Here is a 19849-nt window from a genome sequence, read left to right as displayed (position 1 = left end):
TCGGGGACTGCATGTACTTTTGGGGTATGGGACGGGGGGTGGTGGATCCCATTCTGTGATGCCTTTTCTGTTGTGACGGGCTCCCTCGTGCATGCCTATGTTTTGGAGCGAGCTGAGGAGACCCCTCAGTGCTGACAGTTATATGCTCTACCTCTGTCTTGATTATACTATTGTTTTTTGGTTCTATGATGTTACTGATTGTCTTTTATTTGCATACCGGTATCAGACGTGATATTTACCACTGCCGGGACTGGGGGGACTAGGATTCGGGGGCTCCCTCTCCGACCTGTCTACCCACCAACCCAAGTAGGACAGCGCTTTAAACCCAGTGTACATCTGGTAAGCGCTATAGCATAATTGTGCTGTTTTAGTATACCCTTCCTGTTCTGTTGAGTGCGGACAACCCTTAATTTCCCTCTCCCCCTGGGGTTGAGGTGCCCGGCCTCTTTTTCCCCTTACCTTTCCTTCCATTTGCCCTTCCTTTCTCCCCCTTAGTTCCCGCCATCCATTACCTACCCAAAACCTACCTTGGTTCAACTTTCTTTGCTTTTCTCTGACGTCCCCCTCCCCCTCCCCGAGGAGCGATGGCAGACTCAGTCAAGGTCACCTCTCTAAACGTTAAGGGACTGAACTCCCCTGAAAAATGGTAGATCCTCCTCTGAGGACTGAAAACTACCTGTACTGATGTGGCCTTTATACAAGAAACACATTTTAAAAATACTAGCCTCCCCTTTCTATGGTCGAGATCCTTCCCTAAGGTCTACCACTCTACTAACCCCTCCTCTAAGACCAAGGGAGTCTCCATTCTGATCTCTAGCAGGCTCCCCTGGGTTCTCCAGGTTTCTCTGGTGGACCCTGGGGACCGATATCTTTTTCTTAGGGGCCACATTGGAGAGCGCCTTTTTACATTTGCTACTGTGTACACTCCCAATGATCACCAAGACACGTTCCTCAGAACTACCCTGAACAGATTATGTGACTTTCGGGAAGGCCAGTTGATATTAGGTGGGGACTTTAATGTCCCCTTTCGCCATCGGTTGACACTTCTGCCTCTTGCTCCTCGCTCATCATTTCCTCTAGAAAGCGGATTACTAAGTGTTTACTGAATGACTAATTAGTTGATGTCTGGCGTCTGCAACACTCTGGGGAAAGGGACTACTCTTTTTGCTCTTCCCCTCACAAATCATACTTGAGGATAGACTTCTTCTTGATTCCACATGACCAACTGCACTTGGTGAGCTCTTCCTCCATCGGCCATATTACTTGGTCAGACCACGCTCCTGTAGCCCTTACCTACACCCTCTCTAAGAACCCCTCACCTAGGTCTCTATTCTGGCACCTTAATGAGAGCCTCCTCCAGATACCGGAAGTTTTAGCATATGTGACCAGGGAATTGGACCTTTATTTCCAAGAAAACGAAAAACGCAGGACTGCGACCCGTGGACAATTTGGGAGGCTCACAAGTCAGTACTCCGCAGGGTACTTATCAGGCACGGGGCGCGCATCAAACGAACACGGAAGCCTCTGTGGAAGCGAAACATAAACATGCCCCCTCACGGACCTTAGAGATTGAATTGGGGACACTCCGTACCCAGATTGCTGACCTACTCCATTATAAAGCGAAAGCGGCACTCCAGTTTTGTCGTAAACTGACGTAGGAGTCAGGGGACAAATGCGGAAAAATCTTAGCCAGGTCGGTAAAGGAGTTGAAATCTGCCTCTTACATACCACAGTTGATAGATGAGAATGGCCAGAGGGCCTCTACCCCAACCCAAATAGCCGAAGTCTTTGAAAAATGTTACTCTGATCTCTACAACCTGCCCGATTCAGGGTCTGTACAGGACAATATAGACAGATATGTAACCGGTTCTGGTCTACCAACCTTCTCATCGGAATCACGGGAGTACTTGGAGGACCCGATCACACTGGAAGAAGTCCAGACGGCCTTGGGACCTCCGAAGGTGGGTAAGGCTCCGGGCCCTGACGGATATACCGCACAATACTATAAGACCTTCCTCCCTATTCTCGGCCCGCGCTTGGTGAATTTATTTAATACTCTGAGCTCGAATGGGGATTTTCCTGAGGATACCCTTAGAGCCCACATCTCGTTGATACCTAAGGAGGGCAAAGACCCGGGCCTATGTGGGAGCTACAGACCCATTTCCCTCCTAAATTCAGTCCTAAAACTATTCTCTAAAATCCTCGCCACGTGATTGGCACATCACTTGCAGTTCCTTATACATATTGACCAGTTAGGTTTTATTCCCACCAGGGACGATAGGGACAACACCATTAAGGTGCTTACCCTGGTCCATAAAGCAAAGTCATCTGGGACTCCTTGTCTTTTCGTGAGTACTGATGCCGAGAAGGCTTTTGATCGGGTCAAATGGACATTCATGTTCTCGATCCTTCGCCATATAGGCCTGAGTGAACGGATGCTGGCATGGATAAGTAAGATATACTCACGCCCTTCAGCTCAAGTCAAAGCGAATGGGGTGCTCTCATCTCCCCTTGACATCGGAAATGGGACCAGACAGGGTTGCCCCCTGTTGCCCATGTCATTGGAACCCTTTCTCTCCACAATTCGACAAAACCCAGACATAACAGGACTCCAAATGGATACTATTGAGTGCAAGGTATTGGCTTCCCGGACCCTGCTCTATATTACACAGCAACGCACATGACACGGGTGGTTGACTGGTGCCGGCATGGGGAACTGAAGCTATGGGTCAAGCTAGAGCAGGAGATGGCGCGGGTTCCACTGGCTGGTCTGCCTTGGGCGGGGAGGCCATTGGAGTCCTGTGTGACTACTCACCCGTTAATTGGCCCCTCGCTCGCCGAGATGGATAGTTTTTTTCACCTTTCCCACCTGACTAACTTCCCTTCTCCTATGACCCCAATTATTGGACATCCTAGATTCCCTCCGGGCCTGTCTGACCGGGCCTTTACCAGGCAAGCCCCGAAAGGGCTTCTAAGAGCAGCCCTATTTCTTGGACCCACGGGCTGGATTCCCACGGGGACCATACTGCTAGAGCAAGTACCTGTTGCATTGGATAGCTGGAGAGCTAGACAGCTCATCCATTTCCTCGGATCACTACCTAACCATTCATTCTTCTCTAGACAATTCCACCCCTTCGAGGAACTTTGCCTGGATGATGGCCCAATTCGTAGTTCCCTCTCTAGGTCCTACCAAATCCTGACAGACACACAATCCTCCACGGATCCGCCCTTCCTAGCTAAATGGAAAAGGGACTTACAAACTACATTCTCCAAACCACAGAAGGACAGAATACTCTTTTTCGCCCATAAGTCGTCACTCTGCAGTAAATATCAGGAGATCTCATATAAGCTGATCACACGCTGGTATTGTACACCGGTGGTGTTGGCCAAAATATTCCCCAGTCAATCTGACCGCTGCTGGCGCTGTGAGCAACAGGCTGGCACCATTCTCCACATTTTCTGGGAATGCCCTAAATTACAAACATTCTGGCAGCCTGTCCTGAGACTCATCCACAAGTTCACAGACATTTCCTTAGCCAATGATCCCGCAGCAGTTCTTCTCAATCTAACTCCTATGTCGAGAAAGCGTTATCATAAGTCCTTACTTAAACATCTCCTCAATGCAGCTAGGGCCTGCATCCCAAGTCAGTGGAAACAGCAATCTGCTGCAACGGTGACCCAAGTGTTCGCAAGGTTAAATGATATTGAACAGTCAGGAAGACCTGACTGCCCCAATGAAGGATAAAACAGAGGAGCATGGGAACAGATGGTTCCACTGGACCCAGTTTCGCTTTTTGGAAGAATACCTCCGCGAGACATAGTAAGCTCATGGTGATCGTTGGAGATCGCTGTTCCAAACGTTGGACAGCTGATGAGCTGGTGAGCCGAGGGCGTCTCTTGCTCCCTGGGAGGGGACCCCACCCTATCCACTCTACCCACGACACCCCCTTACCCCTTCTTTTCCTTTTCTGCCATTTCCTTCCCCAATCTTCTCTTTCCCCTTCTCCCTCCTTTCAGTTCTACTATTTCCCTTCTTAACTAAAAAAAGGGAAAAGAAAATGGTATGTTCCGACCCCATTTGACTACTACACAATACTCTTCCCCTATCTATGGATATCTAAACTCTTCGAGGGTAGCAGGTCTAGTATCAATAATATTTTAAGTGGTAGAGGATCCCAACGAGATGGAGCTTTAATCTCATCTTGATATGACCGCAAAGCTGTACACGTGCTATTCTCCTCGGACTTCTTACCATTGGCTCTGATATCCATGCAATATGATCGTTTGTAACTATTTGTATCACACATTCGGTGAAGTTGCCTTTGCATTGTATGTCGCATACTACTAAATAAAAAAATAAAAAAAAGAAGCCTATGGCACCTGGTATTTCCAGGCGGTCTCCCATCCAGGTACTAACCAGGCCCGACACTGTTTAGCCTCCGAGATCAGACGAGATTGGGCGCTTTCAGGGTGATGGGGCCGTAGGTGATCTCTTCGGGCACTCTCAACCCTCTTGACAAATGTCAAGATGGTCACCTTGGGAAACAAGTGAAAAAAAAAACAGGTCAAGGCCAACAACATAAAAAGAAGCCTACAGCACCTAGTATTCCCAGGTGGTCCCCAATCCAGGTACTAGCAAGGCCCAACCCTGTATAGCTTCTGAGATCAGAGGAGATCGGGCGCTTTCAGGGTTATGTGCCCATAGGCAATCTCTTTGGGCATTCTCAACCCTGTTGACAAATGCCAAGATAGTCACCTTGAGATACAAGCGAAAAAAAACAGGTCAATGTCAACAACATAAAAAGAAGAATACGGCACCTGGTATTCCAACGCCATCTCCCATCCAGGTACTAACTAGGCCCAACCCTTCTTAGCCTCAGAGAAGTGAAGAGATAGGGCTCTTTCAGGGTGATGCTGCTGTAAGCGATCTCTTTGGGCACTCTCAACCCTCTTGACAAATGCCAGGATGGTCTCCTTGGGAAACAAGCGAAAAAAAAAAAAACGAATCAACGCCAACAACATAAAAAGAAGCCTACAATAACTGGTATTCCCAGGTGATCTCCCATCCAGGTACTAACCAGGCCCTACTCTTCTTAGCCTCCAAGATCAGACGAGATTGGGTGCTTTCAGAGTGATGTGGCCATAGGAAATCTCTTCAGGCACTCTCAACCCTCTTGACAAACACCAAGATGGTCACTTTGGGAAACAAGCGAGAAAAAAAACAGGTCAACGCCAACAACATAAAAAGAAGTCTACGACACCTGGTATTCCCAGGCGGTCTCCCATCCAGGTACTAACAAGGCCCGACTCTTCTTAGCCTCCAACATCAAACGATATTGGTTGCTTTCAGGGTGATGTGCCCGTAGGCAATCTCTTCAGGCACTTTCAACCCTCTTGACAAACGCCAAGATGGTCACCTTGGGAAACAAGCAAAAAAATAAATAAGTCGGAAGCTAGAGACAATACGGCCCGAGTCCTCAATTTAATCCATGCGGCGCATGTACAGGGAAGGCCCTTGCTTATGTTGTCAACGGACGTGGAGAAGGCCTTTGACAGGGTGGCCTGGCACATTTTTTTTTAACAGAAAATTTTTATTAGACAAATCAGCATTACATTGCAAAGAATAGTAAATCCGATATTACACAGTTGTAGAAAGGAAAAAACCACCTTCATCCAGTAATCATTCTTAAATTAATAATCCAGCAGTACAGATAACAGGAGTAACCATTACTCTATCATAAATACAGGACATCCCCAGCGGAACTTCACAGCCATCAGGAAGGTACCTGACGTTTGCGCGAGCCCACGGAAGGGGGGGGGGGGGCAGGGAGGAAATGGTCGGGAGAGAGAGAACAGGGCGGTCAACCGGGGGGGGGGGGATCCACCACGTCTCAGCTCAACTCAAAGTTAGGGAGAGGGGGAACCAAGATCAGCGGACGCATCTATCCAGGAAGACCAAATTTTATCAAATTTCCCTGGGCATTGTCTACTTTCAAAGGTCAACTTATACAGGGGGAGCACCAGGTTCACTGATCTCCTCCACTAGGCAGGGGTAGGGGGGTCTTCGAGTTTCCATCTCAATAGAATCTCGCGTCTGGCATAATACAATGCGAAGGTAAGGCACAGTTTGCAGTACCTGTCCCCCTCAACGTCTGCCAAATGGCTCAATAGTAGGGTTTGAGGGTCAACCTGAAGGTTCGACCCGGTCACAGCATTTAGCGTAGAAACCACTTCCTCCCAGTAGGGCTGGATTTTGGGACATGACCAGACCATGTGCCAGAAAGTGCCCACCTCCTGTTTACACCTTTGACAATTAGGGTCCCTTTGGGGGTAAATACGCGCCAGCCTCTGCGGGGTGAAGTAGGCCCTATGCAGGAATTTAAATTGTATAAACCTGTCCGAACTCCACTTCTCCCGGGATTTGGTCAAACTAGTGTCATGTTCCACCATGAGGTAAAGATATAAGGTCGACAGGGTTCTCCCTATCACCCTGGAAGTCAGAAGATGTTCAATGGAGTCCGATTCCAGAGTCAGAGGGGCAGGAAACTGAGCCCCAAAGGCGTGCTTCAGTTGCCAATATCTGAACTGGAAAGAAAGTGGAAGCTCATATGTACGTCTCAGTTCTTGGAAAGTCATTAGCCTACCCTGATAAACTATGTGCTTTAAAGTGACGATTCCTCTTTTCACCCACAGAGAAGGGTCTGGGATACTATTCAGGTGAGGGAGCATGGGGTTGCCCCATAGGGGCATATGTGGGGAGATGTGGTTGGGCTTTCCATAGCTCCTCCATGTCTCCCGCCAGACCCTCACCGTGGTACGCATCAAGCCCGTCATGGAGGAGCTCGCCCTAAGCCCCCGAAATGGTAGGTTACTCAGAGCTGCATAGGAGCCAAGGATGGCTGCCTCCAGGGTGACCGCCGGGTTTTGTGTGGGCTGGGAGAACCACCACCGAATTGTGACCAAAACGGCCGCCCAGTAGTAGATCTGAAAGTTTGGGAGCGCCAGGCCCCCCCCCTCCCCAATAGTGGGAGATATAGTATCTGCTTAGCTACCCTGGGGGGTCTCCCAGCCCAGACAAAGGATATCAACAGACTCTCCAGTCTCTGGAAAAAAGTCCTGGGAATGTATTACGAAAGAAGTACAGGTACTTGGGGAGATAGATAATTTTTAACAAATTGACTCTGCCCACTGGGGATAAAGGGAGGGATCGCCATGCCGCGCACCTAGCCCCTAATTGTGTCATGAGTGGCTGTATATTGTCCTCCAGATAGTTCTGAACTCTACCACTGACCTTAATCCCCAGGTATATAAAACTTTCCACTCATTTAAGCTGTGGATGAGGCACGCGAGGGGTCGAGGAGTGGAGTGGGAAAACAACCGGTTTGTCCCAATTGATGCGGATACCTGAGTACTGACCGAATCAATTAATCAGTTCCAGTGCAGTGCCCAAAGAAGACGACATGTCCGCTAAATAAAGCAGAGCATCATCTGCATACAAGGATAGCTTTTCCTCGATGGGCCCTACTTGTATCACCTTTATCCCAGTATCCGCTCTCAGCAAAATAGCCAAGGGCTCCATCGCAAGGACAAATAAGGCTGGTCAGAGGGGGCGCCCCTGTCTCGTACCCCGTGCCAGCTGAAACTGCCCGGAGAGACAGCCATTGGTACGGATTCTAGCAGAGGGGCTGTGGTACAGCATGCGGATCCAATTCGTAAATCCTGGGCCAAATCTGAATCGCGAGAGCACCTCCCATAGGTAACCCCACTCGACAGAGTCGAAAGCCTTCTCCGCGTCGAGCGAGGCCACTACACCCGTCTCCCCCCGGCCGCTCTATCTATGTGCGTGAGTAGGCGTCTGATATTAATGTCTGTGCCTCTGCCTGGCATAAAACCTGTTTGGTCACTATGGACAAGGGCCGTGATGACTAAGTTAGTCTGTTGGCCAGGATTTTGGCCAGTATTTTCGCGTCCACATTTAACAGTGATATAGGGCGGTATGACGAACACAAGGTGGGGTCTTTCCCCGGCTTGGGGATCACCACTATGATCGCCTCGCTCATGGTGTCGGGAAGTTTATCAATATGCGACGACGCAGAGAATAGATGGTGGAGTCTTTCAGAGAGCTCCGTAGCGTAGTGCTTATAGAATTCCGCCGGGATTCTGTCCGGTCCCGGCGTCTTACCCGCCTGCATAGATTTAAGGGCCTGGAGAATCTCCAGAACCGTGATAGGGGCGTCCAGCCTATTTCGGTACGTTTCCGTGAGGATTGGTATATCTATGTCGGCCAAGTAGGTCGTTAGTTCTTCCTTACTGTAATCCGACCTAGAGGTGTAGAGAGATGTATAAAACTCTGCAAAACAGTTATTAATCCCGTCTGGGGTGTGAAGCAACTGACCGGATTTGTCCCTGATATGTGAAATACTCAACCCCCCTGCCTGTTCCCTGGAGAGCCAGGCCAGCATCCTCCCCGACCTTTCCCCCTGCTCAAAGATCCGCTGGGACTGAGCCAGCATTCTCTTCTGGGTGAGAGAGGTACGAAGATCAACAGCCTCCCTGGTCAGGATTTGCAGTTGCCAATAATGTTGGGGGTCCCGAGTGCGGACAAAAAGAGCCTCCGCGCAGACCGCCTCTCCCTCAGCTTTTTTTAGCTCTGCTCTACGTTCCCTGCGTATTTTGCCAATGATAGTCTGATAGTGCCCCCTCGTGGTAGCCTTAAAGGCATCCCAGACTACCGTGGCCCCAGCCGAACCTGCATTCTCCTCCCAATAGCTGTTCAATTCGGTCCTAAAATGAGCATCCACAGCGGCATCTGAGATCCAGAACCTGGAAAGCCTCCATAGTCTAACCGCTGGTCCCAGGGAAAGATCCAATGTCAGAAACAGAGGTGCTTGGTCCGATATCCCCCTGGGCAATATTTGTATGTCTACGACCCTTGGGAGGACTGGGCTCCACGCAAAGACCAAGTCAATGCGGGAGAATTTTTTATGGGTGGCAGAGTGACATGTAAATGCCCGAGACCCGGGGTGTCTCCACCTCCAGACATCCGTCAGGCCATATGTGTCTGCCCAGGCAGCCAGCCCAGGTCCATGGTGTCCCCCCGGAGTCAGTCTGTCCATGTCTGGGCCAGGAACTAGATTAAAATCACCCAGGATAAGAGCATTATCAGAGGCAAACTCGGCCATCTTGCTAGTGATTTGGTTCAGCATCAGCAATGAGGCCGGCGGGGGCAAGTATAATCCCACAATGGTCCAGGTCATTGAGTAAATTGTCGCATGAATAATGACATACCTGCCGTCCGGGTCCAAGGCCAGATCCAGGAGCCGAAAGGGGAGGGACTTCAATACTAGGACACTTACCCCCCTGGCAAAACTAGAGTGGGTGGAGTGGTAATGGTACCCCACCCAGGGTTTTTTGAGGGAAAGAAGTCTACTGCCGATGAGGTGCGTTTCCTGGAGTACACATATGTGTGGGTTATAACTTTGAAGAAATTGGAACACCAGGGATCGCTTAACCGGGGAGTTCAATCCCCTGGTGTTCCAGGATACAATGTTAAGTGTAGACATGGATTCTGGGGGCAGTGGAAGGATCAGGATCATTGTGGAACCCTGCTCCCGGATTAGACCGCTGGACCCGGGACATACATATCCAAGGACAATGCAACACTGAAATATCAATATTTTTTGTAAACAAGTACAACAAAACTAAACAGAGAACAAACAGATAACCCCAATAACCATACATGAAAAAAGAAAAAGGGAAACAAAAGTCCCTGGCCCCGTTAGGGGAACAGTCCCCACCCCCCACCCCACCCAACCCCCTTAAACTGAGGAGGGTATTCATCCCAAAGTGTATCAGCTCGCCGGCTGCAACTGGAGGTCCCTGCAGGAGGCAAGTTCCACCCCCCCAGACATCCTGGGGGGGTTTAGGTAACCAAGTGAGCGGCTCACTAGGCGTGAGGCAACCGCCTGCTCTATGAAGGAGGCTGACAGGGACATGGATCTGGGAGGATAAAGAAAAATTACAGTTTGTCCCATCAGTGAAAATGATCCAAAAAAGGGGAAGAAGGAACATATGGTATGAGCCCCCATGCTCCAGGAGGGAGCAGGAAGGGGCAAAGAGGAGCGGCATGTCACAGCCTTCTCCCGACCGTATCTCAGGTCAGGGGTATCAACTTGAACTCCCGCTACCGGGGAGGTTGCTGCCAGCATTAGAGGTGAGCCCACCATCGGTGCAAACAGGGCACAACAGGTGCAACAAAGGCCGTGGGCATCCCAACAGTAGAATGGGTTGTAAACAATTCCGAAGAGGTAGTTAGTCGATCAGCGGGCCGGCGCCAGCGAATCAATCCAGGCGGATGCCTCTCCGGGGGTGTTAAAGAAGCGGGTCGTCTCTCCATCCGGGCCGGAAAAAGAACACTATAGCGGATGTTACGTGCTCTCAAAGCCGCTTTCACGTAATCAAAGGATTTCCTCGGGGCGTGGTCTCGGCATGCAGCGGTGAGGACGCACTGTCCCTGAGCTCCGGCGCTGACCCCGGTATTTTAGCACTTATTTGCCGCATGAACTACTCCAAACGCCCGGGAACGATGGGTAGGAGAACCGGCAAGTCCCTGCCGAAGAAGGGCGCGCCCGAGGGATCGATCAAACGGTTCCTGGCGGAGCCTGATGAGGTGGGGGACATGGATGGCCTAGGCCGCTCTCTGCTTACCACGAGCGCGGCCGCAGGCCCCGCCCCCCGCCCCAGGCCTGAACGCAGATCGCAATCCCCGGCCTCGTCGGCGGGTTCTGACGGGGAAGAGAGTGAGACAAGACGATCGGAAGTGGCAGTGCTGGTGAGCGGACTTCCTACTAAGTCTGAACTGGCATCGATGCTCTTGGGGCTAGAGAAATCCATCAAGAGAGAAGTGTCCGCTGTCCGTTCGGATCTCGCGCAAGTTTTGGACCGCGTAGGGGAGACCGAGCAGAGGCTGGACAGGCATGCTACCGCCATTAGGTCTCTGCAAGCAACTACCCGCTCTCTCGCTATCGCTCATCGGTCTTCCCTCTATAAGATCGAGGACCAGGAGAACCGTAACAGACGGAACAACATCCGGATCCGGGGGCTCCCGGAGGCGACCGGGGACAAGGAGCTCCTCCCAATGGTAAGAGGCATCTTTAAGGGCCTATTGGGGAATGCGGCTGACCATCCTTTGAAAATTGACCAAGTTCACAGGGCCTTCCGCCCTCGTAACCTGGCGGCGGAGACTCCGCGTGATGTGATCTGCAGAGTGCACTATTTTGAAGAGAAGGAACGCATCATGAAAAAACTCAAGGGGACCCCAGTCCTGGACTTTGATGGGGCGTCACTCTCTTTTTTCCCTGATTTAGCCAGGGAGACTCTGGAGAGACGCAGGGCCCTGCGTCCCCTAAGGCCGCGTACACACGGGCGGACTGTTCGCCCAACTTAGTCCGCTGAACAGTGTTTCAGCGGACAATCCGCTCGTGTGTGGGCTTCAGCGGACTGTTTCAGCGGACAGTCTGACGAACAAAGTCTTACGGAATTTCCGTAAGACAGTCCGTCCAAACTTGGTTTCAGCGGACAGTCCGCTCGTGTGTAGGCTAGTTCGACAGACTAAGTTTGCTGCATGCTCAGAAAGGATTTCCACGGCGAAGGTTGCATTGCAGTGTATTGGACGTCGAATTTCTCGTCCCATCGTACGTGCCGTTCACGTCATCGCGCACGCTTTCAGCGGACTGTCTGCTCATCGTATGTGGTCAAGTCCGTTCATGCAAATTTTGAACGGACTGTTTGTCGGATTGTCTGACGAACTTAGTTGGGCGAACAGTCCGCCCGTGTGTACGCGGCCTGACTGAGAAACTGCGCTTGTCCTCCATCAACTACCGGTGGAGTTTCCCTGCCGCCCTGATCGCACACAGAGATGGGAAGACGGCGGTTCTGCGGTTCCCAGAAGATCTGGAAAAATTCTGCATGGATGTGAGCATATCCCCGCCGGATTTTCCGGGTTGGCAGGAAGGCATCCCACCCCTACCGAATAATCCTGAGGAGCCATGGCAGTGAGTGTCCCGCAAGCAACGCGTCCCCTCTTTTAGCCCAGCTAATATGCATGCATAGATGGCACGTCTGATGGCGCTCTTCTGTCCAGTATTCCGCACTGATGGCACGGCTTCCCTGGTCCCGCAAGTATAACAAGTTGTTTATGTTACCTTTCATTTTTATTTCTGTTTTGGTGTTTAACGTCATACTCTCTCAGCTGCCTACGGGGTGTCTAATTTAATGGGAACGAAGTGTTGGAGTGCCTACGGGTGGTCCTGCACCGGGGACACTTGGGACATGCCTCTGACTGTCTCTACCTCATGACACTTGGATCCCCTATTGTGAACGTTGGTGGCTGGTGTTCTCGGTTCTTGTGTTTCCCTAAGTGTACATGAACTCTGTGCTATTTCTTTCATTTATGTGTTATTATATACTTTGTAATTTGGGGTTGGAGTCGGAGCTGCGGCCTGCGACTTCTGTTTTAGACGGTTGCGGGTTGCTGCTGCCTGGCCACATGTGTTTTCCCTCCGGGGGGCGTTGGGCGGGTCTTGGCCCCCGGGCTCCGGCCGTTTCGATGGCTGGGGGGGGGGGGGAGGGGCCCGGTCAATTGCTCCTTTACTGCACTGCAATCTGCTGTGTGCGCATGCCGCGGTAGACCCAATTGGGTCTGGGTTGTGTGTGCTGCAGGGGTTGCAGGTCATAACCTGTAATACTTACCTTCTCACTACTCTCCTTCTCTTTCCTCTCCTTTTCACACTTTTTCTTTCATCCCCCTGCCCTTTACTTCCCCTGCCTCTGGTCCTGTTTCCTGGTAACGGGCTGTATTTGGAGTTCTCTGACGGATCCCCATGGCCACGGTGGAATTGTTATCGTTAAACGTGAGGGGTCTCCATGCCCCTGGTAAACGTCATAGCCTATACCGGGAACTGGGTCGCCTGCGGGGGGACATTGTCTTCTTGCAGGAGACCCATCTTACCCACACCACTTCGGTGAAATTATTCTCCCCGCAATACCCAATCTGGTATTATAGTCTCTCTGATGTGCATAAGGCAAAGGGTGTGGCCATTGGGTTCCGTGGAGGTACCCCTTTTAACATGGTAGAGATGTTGAGTGACCCTCACGGACACTTTCTGTTCCTCAGGGGCAGCCTGGGCGGGATGCCATGTACGTTGGCGACCCTCTATGCTCCTAATCGAGATCAGGCCACTTTTATTGCCACTACACTTGCGAAATTGAGGGACTTTGCTAGTGGATGTGTTATCCTGGCTGGAGACTTTAATGTCCCCTTGGAACCAGTGTTTGATACGTCCGTGGGCAGGTCTTCGGTTCCTCGTAAGCATCTTGCATACATTCGTAAACGCTTGTGTGACGCCCAGTTAATGGACGCATGGAGGATAATGCATCCGCGAGCAAGAGACTATACGTATTACTCGAGCGCCCACCAATCCTATTCCAGGATTGATTTTTTTTTCTTGATCACCACCACCTTTCCCTATTGACAAATTCAGTAATTGCTTCATCAACCATATCTGATCATGCCCCCATTTTGCTTACCATTAATATCTCTTCGTTGCCCCGAAAACCAGCCAATTGGAAATTAAATGAGAACCTTATTAGTGAGGAGGCAGACAAAATACACATGCAAGAGGAACTAAATCAGTATTTCAAAGATAATACCCACCCAGACATTTCCCCAGGAGTACTGTGGGAAGCCCATAAGGCCCATATGCGAGGTAAATTCATGGAGTTGGGCTCCAGAAGGAAAAAGGAATTTGCGCAGCAACAATCTAAACTATTGTTAGAAATTAGCGCCCTTGAGTCACAACACAAGGCCAGTCTCGCTCAAGCCACACTACATAACCTAACAATGAAGAGGGAGGAGTTGAAGGCCATGTACCATGAGCAATGGAAACGGGAAGCCCGTAGGGTGTCACAAAAATTCCATGAATGGGGTAATAAACCGGGGAGGCTTTTGGCTCGTTCCCTACAACAGGCAAAAACCAGGGCTTTCATTGATAAAATTAAGACAGCTTCTGACACTCTCACGCATGAGACCACAACTATAGCCAAGGAATTTCATGCTTTTTACCAACGCCTATACCATGTCCCTCACGCTGTGCCGGACTTGGTGGTTAGGAGAACTCTGATCCAAGAATATCTACAGCAGGCCAACTTGCCCAAACTGAACTCTGACGCCCTCGCCTCATTGGACGGAGAGTTTTCTGTCCAGGAGTTCAAAGTAGCACTGAGGGCTATGGCGAGTGGCAAGGCCCCTGGACCGGATGGCTTTACGGCCTTTTACTATAAGGCCTTTGCGGAGACCCTGCTGCCGCGCCTCACCTCTTATGCTAACACGATCTCACAGGGGGGGACACCCCCTCCAGAGATGCTGCATGCACATATCTCGGTGATTCCTAAGTCAGGGAAGAACCCTAGTTTATGCGGGAGTTATTGACCTATATCTCTCGAATCTAGACGCTAAACTGTATGCCAAAGTTATAGCAAACAGGCTTCTACCCCTACTTCCACGCTGGGTTTCCAGTGATCAGACTGGGTTTATCCCGGGTAGGGAGGCATGCAACAATGCTCTCCGCACCCTGTCCCTGATGGCTTGTGCTAGGGGGTCCGCCCAGCCCACCCTGTTACTTTCTACAGATGCGGAAAAGGCGTTTGACAGGGTGGACTGGGAGTATCTCATGGCGACCCTGTCTCACTTGGGAATCAGCCAAACTTTTCTATCTCACATTTCAGCACTATACCATTCCCCTACAGCTCAAATTCGTGTTAATGGTACCCTAAGTGAATCATTTACACTCTATAATGGTACACATCAGGGCTGCCCCCTCTCGCTCTATCCCTGGAACCCTTCCTCTCTACAGTTAGACACAATCCAAACATCCATGGGATCACTGTTGGTGATCGAGAACACAAATACGCTGCTTATGCAGATGATATTCTGTTCTACATACAACAACCCCTGATTTCCCTTCCCAATCTGATGTCTGCCTTCTCACAATTCGGTCTCATATCTAATTTTAAAATGAACATGTCCAAATCGGAGATTCTTAACGTCTCTATCCCCGGGGAAACTGTGGTTCGTCTTAGAGACTCCTTCCCTTTTAGCTGGCAAACACACAAAATGAAATATTTAGGCATCTACCTCACACCTAAACCTATTTTGCGTTAACTATATACCCCTTCTTAATGCAATTCGAATGGACTTACAAAGATGGTCCCAAGTCGCACATTCGTGGTTAGGGAAAATTAGTGTGATTAAGATGAATATCCTACCCCAGATTCTGTTTTTATTCCAGATGATTCCAGTGGGTATTCCAGCTAGTTTTTTAACGCTCATAGATTCACTGATCTGCAGATATGTTTGGAACAGAAAGCGTCCGAGACTGTCCCGAGGCCTTCTAACCAGACCTAAACGGCTGGGGGGCCTGGCTTTACCTAACGTGAAACTTTACTTTTTAGCCGTTGTTTTTAACAGGATATCAGACTGGAAATATCACAAACATTCTAAACTATGGGTTGCCCTTGAATTGGCGCTCAGTGGCACGGACCTCTACACCCAAGTGTGGATTCCCAGGAAACATAGGTCATTAGCACCTAGCTCCTCTCCTCTCACCTATTCTACTCTACAGATCTGGGACTCGATATGTAAACAGCACAAGTGGTTATATCACTCTCCCATTATGCCTCTGACGGGTCATAATTACTTCCCACCAGGAAACATTGACCCCAGAATTCATTCCTGGAATCTGGGTAATACACCCCTGCTACACCACGTCGCCAACCAGGATGGCATTGTGCCTTTATCTCAACTAATTCCTCCCTCACGGGCAACGCCCATGGATCACTGGACCTACCGTCAACTGGCTGCCTTTGTACACTCCCTGCTGAAACCATTGCGCTCACTGGCTGATTTAACACCGATTGAATCGGCCTTCACGGAGGACCAGCCGGTGGAGAGGCCTTTATCCTTTTTTTACCACGCTTTACAGCTTTTGTTGATTAAGGGCTTCCCCTCCTTTTTGTCTAATTGGGAGAAAGACCTGCACAGCGAGGTTTCGGAGGCACAAAAATCTACTATATTATCGATGGCTCATCTAACATCTACGGCCTCCCACACGGCAGAAGTGAACTATAAATTGTTAACGAGGTGGCATTATACCCCACCTGTCCTACATAAGTCTCTTTGTTGGAGAGGCTGTGGGGAACGTGCCACACATGCCCATATCTGGTGGTTCTGCCCACTCATACGGCCATACTGGCTAACTATTCTACATTGGATGAAAGTCATTCTGGGTTACCCAATGACCCATGGGTCATACTTTTTCATGGCACTGGCTCCCCAGCAGGATCCTATAGAAAATCTTTGACTCCACATTTGCTTAATGCTGCAAAGGCACTTATTCCACGTAGGTGGAAGCAACCCACGGCTCCCTCTTTACGTCAGTGGCTGATAGAGGTAGATCGCATGTATTATTTAGAGGATCTTACCTACTCCCTACAGAATAAATCGGACCTGGGGAAAAAGATTTGGTCCTGCTGGTTAGCCTTCAAGTGTACAAAGGGGTATACGGACATTATTTCACAAGATGGATAAGTTATTGTACTATCAGGTGTCCCGTCTCTTTGGCAGGGATAGGGCCGAGGCAGACCCTTCCACTCTCTTCCCCTTCCTCCCCTACCCTTTCTGGTTCTTGACCTTCTTCTCTCTATCTTTCCTTTCCACTCTTTTTCTCCCCTTGCTTCCTTTCTATTAGCTTGGTACGATGTTATTTGATTGCCGCACCAAGGGACTTTGCAGTCATGCAGTCGCAGTCCCAATTATTGGTTGGTCACTGCTTTTTTTTGTTAAGCTGGTGGGCTTAGAACATAAACGGATATTTACTTTCGAGTTGCTAACACCTCGGTGTAATATGCCTTGCACTATAACATCTGCAGCCCCTGTCTTACTTTGCATTGTATACTGTATGTGCCAAGCTTCCTGTTATTGTTTCTTTGTTTTCTTCTTTTTCAATAAACATAAATTAAACAAAAAAAAAATCAAAGGATTTCCTGAGCTTCTGAGTCTCCACCGAGTAGTCAGGGAAGATCATCAGTCTGGCATTCTGATACTGAAGGTCACCGACTATTCTAGAAGCGTGGAGAACTGCATCTCGGTCTCTAAAATTAAGAAGGCGGAGGATGAAGGTTCGCGGGGGGGCTCCGGAGGCCCCGGTTTAGGTGGTACACGGTGTGCCCTTTCCACTGCGTAGTGAGGCGAGAAACGAGCATCAGGGAGGAGGTCCCGCAGCATGCCCTCCACAAAGCAGGTGGGGTTGTTCCCCTGAGCCCCCTCTGGGAGGCCGACAATGCAGAGATTATTGCGCCGGTTCCTATTCTCTGCATCTTCAGCTCTGTATTCCAAGGCTTTAACTTTAGTTTGAAGGGTGCGAAGTGCAGCTCCATGTTCGGACACTGTGTCTTCAGTATTGCTCACCCTTTGCTCGGTCTCAGTAACCCTGGATCTGAGTTTGTCTATATCCTGTCTGATAAGACCCTTATCCAACTGCACGGCTTCCATTTTGGCTGTTAGGGTGGTTTGACAAGTGGCAATGGCCGCCATGACCTCCGCCAGCCAGGGAAGCCGGGACTCGGCTGGATCCATGGGGGCCGTCTAGGAAGCTCTATGGGCACTCCGTGTGGTACGGGTCTCCTCCTGGGGGACCAAGTCTGCCTGGGGGGGGTCTGGCTGGGATGGAAAAGACAGACGCTTGCCCCCTTTACTAAAATTCTTGCCTGAGTTCCGGCGCCTCATTCAGATGGAGTGGCGCAGGACAAGTCCAGGGCAGATCTCTGATGCCCCAGCTGTAGAGTCCGGGTGTCTTCGGGCCGTGAAGGGAGGGCTGTGGTGTGTGTGGGCAGAAGGGCCCGTTCCCGTACCCAGGGCCGCCCTTAGTCCGTTGGCTGGGGTCCTCCAGGACAGCTGGGGCGTTAAAGAAGTCCCCCGCCTGGTTTCACCCTGCAGGGGCCACCAGGGGTGCCACCCCCGAACTAATCGATGTCCCAGAGGGCCCTGCATACCGGGGGGGGTGGGTGGTCAGCAACCTCCCCAAGACAGGGCCCCTCTCCTCCCTATATGATGTGCAGGCTAGGCAGGGGACCTCACCTCATTGCAGGGGGGGGATTGCAGGTTGGAGCCCCCGGGCAGTCCGCAGGCCATCAGGAAAGGCCCCGGTCGTGGCCTACTCGCCTCCGGATGTCCAGGCTCTGCCCCACCTCGTATGGGGTCCACCACAGGCCATGGGGGGCGTCACTCCGGGAGTGCTGCAGTTGCTCGGGCGGGGGCCGTCAGGAAAGGCCGCGGTCATGGCCTACTCACTGCCGGAGGTCCGGATTCCGTGTCTGGGCCGCAATCATCCATCAGGCAGGGGTCCACCCTCTGTGCAGCCACCGGTCTCGGGGGTCCCGAATCGATCCTCTGCGGACACCCCGCTCCGCCGCCCGGGCGGGGGCCGCCAGGAAAGGCCGCGGCTGCGGCGTAAAACACTGTCAAGGCCCGGAGCGGCCAGGAGAGCGCGGCGCCCTCAGTCCTCTCCCGCTGGGCCACGGGGCTAACAGACACCAACCCCGGGCTCCGGAGGGGGCTGAATGTGGAGGAGCAAAGACAATCCTGGATCCGGGAAAGTTTATCAGAAGCGGAGCTCACTAAAAAAGCAGCCGCTCACAGTGCCATCCTGGCCACGCCCCCCCGGCCACGCCTCCCGGCCTGGCACTTTATGCAGGCCACCCTGGAACATATAGGTCTTGGCCCCAACATGATGAGCTGGGTAATGTCGCTTTACTCCACGCCGTCGGCAGCGGTACGGGTGAACGAGTGGTGCTCGGACTCTTTCCCCATCACTAATGGGACGAGGCAGGGGTGCCCTCTGTCTCCCCTAATTTTTATTCTGACACTGGAACCACTTATGTGTCACATTCGTAATGACCCGAATATTACTGGCATATCCAAACCCTCGGCACACCACAAAATTGCGGCGTACGCTGACGATCTAATTTTTTCCGTCTCCAATCCACACATTTTGCTTCCCAATATACTCGCGTCTCTCTGGCGATACAGCAGCCTATCAAACTATAAAATCAATTGCGCCAAGTCGGCTGTATTAAATATATCGGTCCCGGATGGTAAGGCCAAGAGGCTCCGCTTTTCCATTCTACTGGGCTGAAAAATCTATACGTTACCTGGGCGTTGACATCGCAGCGGATTTAGCGCAATTGTACCCGCTTAATTTTGTCCCTCTCCTGAATAGACTGAAATCTGATTTGGGAAACTGGCATGCTTTAACACTGACCTGGTTCGGGCGCTGTAATGCATTCAAAATGATGGCCCTCCTGCAGATCTTATACTTGTTCCAGACATTACCGATCTGGTTACCCCCAATTTTTTTCAGACAACTGCAGGTGCTGCTCCGGGACTTTATTTGGGCGCGCAAACCGCCCAGAGCCCGTTTGCAATTGCTTGCCAGACCAAAGGACAAGGGGGGTCTGGGTCTCCCAGATCTGAGACAATACTACAGAGCGACTCTGCTAGCGAGAGTCGTTGATTGGCATTGTAATGGCCCACACAAGCAGTGGGTGGAGATGGTGATTGAGGATGGATCTATTCCCCTATTGACCTCCCCGTGGCTCCTGTCCTCCCTACCAAAAGACCTCAGAGATCACCCTGTAGTGGGAGCTACATTGGCTGTTGTGCGGAGGTTGTTCCGCTGCACACATATTGCTCCCCTGCCGTCACCAATGACTCCGGTTATAGGTAATCCAGACT

The 19849-nt window shown here is 50.9% G+C and overlaps 3 pseudogenes; all 3 read right to left on the bottom strand.

The window, feature by feature from the left end:
- Positions 1 to 4368: 4368 nt before the first annotated feature.
- Positions 4369 to 4487, bottom strand: LOC143948267 (5S ribosomal RNA; annotated as a pseudogene).
- A 101-nt stretch (positions 4488 to 4588) lies between these two features.
- On the bottom strand, positions 4589 to 4707 carry LOC143949778 (5S ribosomal RNA; annotated as a pseudogene).
- Positions 4708 to 5029: 322 nt separating this feature from the next.
- LOC143947795 (5S ribosomal RNA) lies at positions 5030 to 5148 on the bottom strand (annotated as a pseudogene).
- Between the last annotated feature and the right edge of the window lie 14701 nt (positions 5149 to 19849).

This window comes from Lithobates pipiens, unplaced genomic scaffold (genome assembly GCF_037356315.1).
Source record: "Lithobates pipiens isolate NorthernLeopardFrog02 unplaced genomic scaffold, aLitPip1_a1.2 Scaffold_30, whole genome shotgun sequence".
NCBI classification, from domain to species: Eukaryota; Metazoa; Chordata; class Amphibia; order Anura; family Ranidae; genus Lithobates; species Lithobates pipiens.
This window is presented reverse-complemented; position numbering and strand designations above follow the sequence as displayed.